This window comes from Rutidosis leptorrhynchoides, chromosome 6 (genome assembly GCF_046630445.1).
Source record: "Rutidosis leptorrhynchoides isolate AG116_Rl617_1_P2 chromosome 6, CSIRO_AGI_Rlap_v1, whole genome shotgun sequence".
NCBI classification, from domain to species: Eukaryota; Viridiplantae; Streptophyta; class Magnoliopsida; order Asterales; family Asteraceae; genus Rutidosis; species Rutidosis leptorrhynchoides.
In genome coordinates, this window is record NC_092338.1 from 339,390,370 (window position 1) to 339,396,831 (window position 6,462).

Genomic DNA, 6,462 nt, shown 5'->3' on the forward strand with positions numbered 1-6,462 from the left:
TGAGGGGCTTTTTGGTCTTTTCACTTGAGGCCGGATGTGAAGCCATATCAGCTGGTTAGATTCAATTTTGGATCACATTTCACATCCATTAACCCTCTCAAATCATTCTAGAGAGAGAGGGAGATTTCTAGAGAGAGATTTGGGGTTTTGGAGAAGAAGGAGCTTGAATTAATCAAAGTCTCGGGTTTTAAAGTTGTTCACCTCGTTCCTAGCTACGTTTTGGTGGTTGTGGTAAGTTCTAACTCCGAATTTCATTGTTTGATTTTGATAATCAAGTTAGGGTTTGAACTTAAATTGATGAGAAACCCATTTAAACTCTTGGAGTGAGTTTAGTGATGCTAGTAATCGGGTTTATTGTTATTGTTGGTGGATTTTGGGTTGGTGACCTAATTGGCCATGATTAGGACTTGAAATTGGGTTTAATCACTTAAGTTAGTGATTATGGAAGTATTGAAACCCATTTAGGGTTATTTGGTTGACTAGTTTTGACTTTGGGTCAAAATTAGGGTTTAGTGATGATTATGACCCAATTGGTGATTTAATGAGGTTTATAAACTTAAAATGGATTAAGTTGAAGTATAAAACCGAGTTAAAGGTGTTTTGGTGTCAAAACTTATAAATGGTGAGATTTTGACCTTATGGGTCAAAATTAGGGTTTATGGGCAATTTGAAGATTTGTAAGTGTTTAACACTTGTGTTCAGGTTTAATTGGCATGTTAGGACTATTCTCACTTATGTTAGTGATTATTGGTTAATTTTGGGCGCGGTTTGTACTTGGAAGTTCATTTGGGTCGAATTTGCACTAAGTGTCAAATTGGTTTGGTTTGTAAATCCAATCTAAGTGTGTTGTTGAATTTGTGATAATGGAATAGGTACTTTCCATTGGCGAGTTGCGGTTTACTTGGAAGCATTCATCAAGGCGACAAGGTGAGTGTTAATATCCTATGTGCATATGTATGTGTAGGATGGGTGCGGGTCGGGTGAAGTGGTTCTCGGTTATAGAGCTCACTTCACATATAGGTGGATTTGATAGACTTGCGTTTAGATCCAATTGGCACGGTTGTGCATTTTGGTTGACCACCTTTGGCGAGGTACGCGTTTTGTGTGTACACTATCACACGTGGTTGTGATGTAGATGATATAACCCCAATGGCGAAGGGTTTTGAGTTGGAGAAGTGAATCGCGTGTAGTTCGGATTCACGATGACGCGTGTAGTTCGGTCATCTTATCAAAATGAATCTCGTGTAGTTCGGATTCATGGTGACTCGTGTAGTTCGGTCATCTTATTGAGGTAGTAATCTCGTGTGGTTTCGGATTACTAAGGCTCGTGTAGTTCGGCCAACCTCGATGTTGTGAAGATAGTAATCTCGTGTGGTTTCGGATTACTAAGGCTCGTGTAGTTCGGCCAATCTTCATTGTGGTATTTGGTTCTCGGTATTGGGTTAAGGTGTTAACCTTGTTCGTTTATATTGTTATATATTAATGTATTGTTGTGTTGTAGCTAACCCTCCGGGTGTAGCTATTTGGCGTGGTTCACATCGTCGTTGGTGAACTTATAATTGTTGTTGTATCTTTAGCTCGTTGCTTAGAGATCGTACGGTATGCTTAATGTAGTGCCTTATATATGGATGCTTCGGTATGCGGTATCTGTTATTTCGTGGCGTGTCCATTTTATGCATATATATGTATGTAGTATATTATCATTCACTAAGCGTTAGCTTACCTCTCGTTATTGACTCTTTTTATAGATTGCATGCGGATGGTGGCTCGGGTAAGCGCGAGGATTAGAGGACTTGCATAGTTGCTTTAGAAGATCTTGCTTTTGGATTGATTAGGATTGGGTAGCGTATCCTCAATCGCCATGCTCGGTCTTTATTTTGTGTTAAAATCATGTGGTCGAAAACTTGTATTTTGTACGAAAGTCGTAAAACGGCCGATGTGGGCTCGGTATCGTAAAACTCATTTTATTATTGGAACGTGTTAGTTTTAACTAATATAAATTGTTGTGAAAAGCGTTTGGTCTAAAAGTGTCGGGAAGTCGAAGATCTTTTCGCGAAAAATGGACATTTTGATCAGAACTGTCACAGGCCTTGTGCGCGCCGCGCACAGGCAGTGGTGCGCGCCGCGCACCCTTCTGTCCAGTTTAAAATTTTTTTTTTATTCCGCGTTTTTGGTTGGTTAACGGGTTGGGATGTTACAAGTGGTATCAGAGCATGGTTTAAGGGATTTAGGTGACTTGAGATAGGTGCCTAGACTTAGACTTGTGTGTGTGCTTAATTGTTGCGGGACTTGTAGGATTACGGGTCGGAATGGGTTTAGTTAGTGCCTTGTTTATAGGTCGACTAACGTTTATATTGGTAATGCGGATATTATTAATATATTATTTGTGTTGTGGTAATAATTCTCGCGTGTGTTTGTACCGCGTAGAATTTTGGTTGTGTTGGTTATATCATCGAGCGAGGCGGTCATTGTACTAACGAGTTGAGACGACGTGATTGCGTAATAAGGACTTGCAAACCTCATTACGGGTGCAAATCGTGTCTAACAAGTGATGTACGACGAGTGTTTAGCAAGATGGGGCGGTGTTGTGTGTGTGGTTTTATACGTTCGTGATCTAATCGCTTTGCATTCCTTAGAATGGCGACGGGAAGTGGGATCGAGACGAACGATTTGGAGTTTAACGCTAGAGTTGCGGACGCCGTTGCGGAGCAAATGGGTGCGTTGGAAGAAAGAATGGATAGGAAGTATTCCGAATTTCGGGGTAGTAGTGAAATGGAGCGTTATCTTAAGAGCTTCATGAGGACTAAACCCCCGATGTATGACGGGAAACTGGATCCTTTGATAAGCACAACTTGGATTTCGGACGTCGAAGGGTGTTTTCGTACTATTGATTGCCCTCCTGAGAGAAAGACGAGACTCGCTACGAGTTTGTTGCGGGGTTGGGCAAGGGATTGGTTGGATGGTAAGATTGATCTTGTCGGTGGCGAGACGTTTATGGCTTTATCGTGAGACGACTTTAAGGAGGAATTCTTCGAGGAGTTCCGGACTTCGGCCGATTTGTGGGAATTGCGTAATGAGTTGCGAAATTTGCGACAAGGATCTATGGATTTGAGTACTCTCAAGACGACCTTTATGGCGAAGGCTCGTTTTTGTCCGGAGTATTTAGGGAATGATCGTTTGTTGATGGGGGATTTCTATCGGGCCTTGAATGATGACTTGAAAAGTAAAATTAGTCGGGGTCAAGCGAAATCGTTTTCGGAATTATTCGACTTGGCTAGAGGTTTCGAGTCGTATTCACGATCGAAAAAGGGTGAACCTTCAAGCGAGCGAAGGGTCGTTTCTTATGGTGCTCCGAGTAAGAGGGCTAAGGATCCGAGTGTGAGCACGGGTGGTACGCGAACGGGTATGTCAGATTCTAGTGCGGCTAGATGTTACAATTGTGGCGTGAGGGGTCACAAGTCTTGGGAATGTTCGGTACCAAAGGGTGATGGTATGGTGTGCTTCAATTGCCAAAAAGAAGGACATCGTAAGTCGGAATGTCCCAAGTTAGCGGGGACGGGTGCGGCAAGGAGACGTTAAGGTACGTTTCATTTTTAATAAATATGTCTTTTGATTATTTATTAAATGCCGTTTGAGTTTGAGTTGTATGCCTTTGTTGTGCATGTTATGCTATGGGTGACGTTCCTAATGGAAGTACCCTATGTTGATGTTTGATTGACGGGCGAAGGGCGTAAGACTTGGTTCAACCAAGCATTCCTTAGTATTTGGGAAACGTTTCTACCAAGCCACGGAAATGGTTTTGGTGTTTGGTTGTTAAGCGCGTGTTCGCTTTTATGTTGAAGTGATGAATCATGAGGTTCGTCGGTTGGATGGAACCCTTGAGATCGAGTGTTTTAAATCTCGATGTGTGTTGGTAATGGAGTCTTTATGACGCGACATTAGGTGCCTCTTTTATACCTACTAGAGTGGTGTTCGACTCCGATTATGTTGCGGTACACTTTTCGTTCAAAGTGTTTAAGGGTTGGTTAAAATCCTTCGTGTGCTCAAGGTTGGAGCAAGATGTGGTAATGGGTCATGTGAGCCTAATTGTTGGTAAAGTCTACCTGTGGTAGCATTGTGCGGTTGTAAGAGTTGTGATATTGGAACGTGGTTCCAAGTGGGGGAGTTACACTTCCGCACGAGGAAGTTTTAGTGTGAGATTTCGGATGATATTTTTGGTAGATCCGGAAATTTGGTCGATACCTAGTTTGGATCGATTTGTAGTAGAGTGCAATTTCGGTTAACTTGTACTTATGATATTGGATTTGTAAATTATCACCGAGGTGGTAAGTTGGTGAATATCGTTGGGAGATAATGGACGTGTTTGGCGAGCAAGGTGAAATCCTTCGGTTAAGGGAGGTGTGTGTCGGGTTCTCTTTTGGAAAATTATTGTTTGGTACCTATGTTTGGTATAGGTGGTTCTTGCTCGATTATGGATGGTTAGTGGTCCGCTAGGGTCCACTGTAGTGTAGTAGAGCGCGATGTTGCACGACTCGGTGATTGAGGCCGAAAGTGCGTATGTGATAGATGAAGCATGACCTTCGGGGTCCGCTGACTTCACCGTGGGATTGTTAATTGATGAAGCATGACTTTCGGAGTCCGCTGACTTCATCATGGGATTGTGATTAATGAAGCATGACTTTCGAGGTCCGCTGACTTCATTATGGTATGGTTGATTGATGAAGCATGATCTTTAGGGTCTGCTGACTTCATCATGGGAGTACGTAATTGGTGGAGCATGACTTTCGGGGTCCGCTGACTTCATCATGAGCGTGGTGTTATATCGGTGAAGCATGATCTTCGGGTCCGCTGACTTCATCCGGTGTTGAGATTGGTGAAGCATGATCTTCGGGTCCGCTGACTTCATCATGGTTGTGGATCGCGTGTGTTTTCGGATTCACGATGACGCGTGTAGTTCGGTCATCTTATCGGAATGAATCTCGTGTAGTTCGGATTCATGGTGACTCGTGTAGTTCGGTCATCTTATTGAGGTAGTAGTCTCGTGTGGTTTCGGATTACTAAGGCTCGTGTAGTTCGGCCAACCTCGATGTTGTGGAAGTGAATCTCGTGTAGTTCGGATTCACAAATGACTCGTGTGGTTTCGGTCATTGTATTGAGGAGTGAGTCTCGTGTAGTTCGGATTCACAAATGACTCATGTAGTTCGGTCATTCCTCTGGGATAGTGACTCTCGTGTAGTTCGGATTCACTATGGCGCGTGTAGTTCGGCCATTCCCGATTGTGTTGTGGTGAAGGTAGTGAGTCGCGTGTAGTTCGGATTCACTAAGGCGCGTCTAGTTTTCGGCCGGCCTTCGTGTGGTGTGATCCGTCGGTTGTTTTATACACCGATGGTGGGGTCGTAAGGACCGAGATGTTTGATCTATTGGTGGTTTTATACACCAATGGTGGCGTCGTAAGGACCGTGTTGTTTGATCTATCTGTTGTTTGATACACTGATGGTGGGGTCGTGAGGACCATGTTGTATGTTTAGTGATGCGTTAGCCGTGTTTCGCTCACATGTTTGTTACGGGTGTGACGATGGTTGATTTCGTACACCTTGGGTTTTGCGTTTCCATAGTCGTTTTGGGTGCTATCGGTTCTAGCCGTTGGATTATGATGTTACGGTAGTTGCGTATTGGTCGTATGGCGCACTACAAGGGATGTTTAGTGATTGGTGTTATCCGTAAGGATTCGTTTGGTTCGGTCTTCATCGTTTCGGGTTGTTGACCTTAGGTTGAGACTTGGTTGCTTTTAGTGTTGTACTCGGTAAGGGTACGCTAAGGGATTGATATCTCGGTACGAGATTGGTTGATTTTTCCCGATGTTAGGGAATGAGCATGGTTTTAGTGCTCGGATTGGTGGATTTGATAAATCGCGGGTGACGATTTAGTTTTTAAAGGCGATTCATTGGGAAGAATTGCCTAGGAAGGTCGGTTGGGACTTATGTTTGAGGACCGTGGAGTGTGGTCCGTTTGGTTAAGTGACGAGGATCACGAGGACGTGATCGATTCTAAGTGGGGGAGAGTTGTAAGACCCTAATATTTATTATACGGAAGTGTAATTATGCTACATAAAGTGCAGGAAGCATTGTGTAATTAAACAAAGCTCAGATTTTGCCCAGACATGGGTGCGCGCCGCGCATACCCATGGGTGCGCGCCGCGCACGAGCCCAGCGACAGAATTCTGTTTTTTCTATTTTGGGTTTAATGAGGGGCTTTTTGATCTTTTCACTTGAGGCCGGATGTGAAGCCATATCAGCTGGTTAGATTCAATTTTGGATCACATTTCACATCCATTAACACTCTCAAATCATTCTAGAGAGAGAGGGAGATTTCTAGAGAGAGATTTGGGGTTTTGGAGAAGAAGGAGCTTGAATCGATCAAAGTCTCGGGTTTTAAAGTTGTTCACCTCGTTCCTAGCTACGT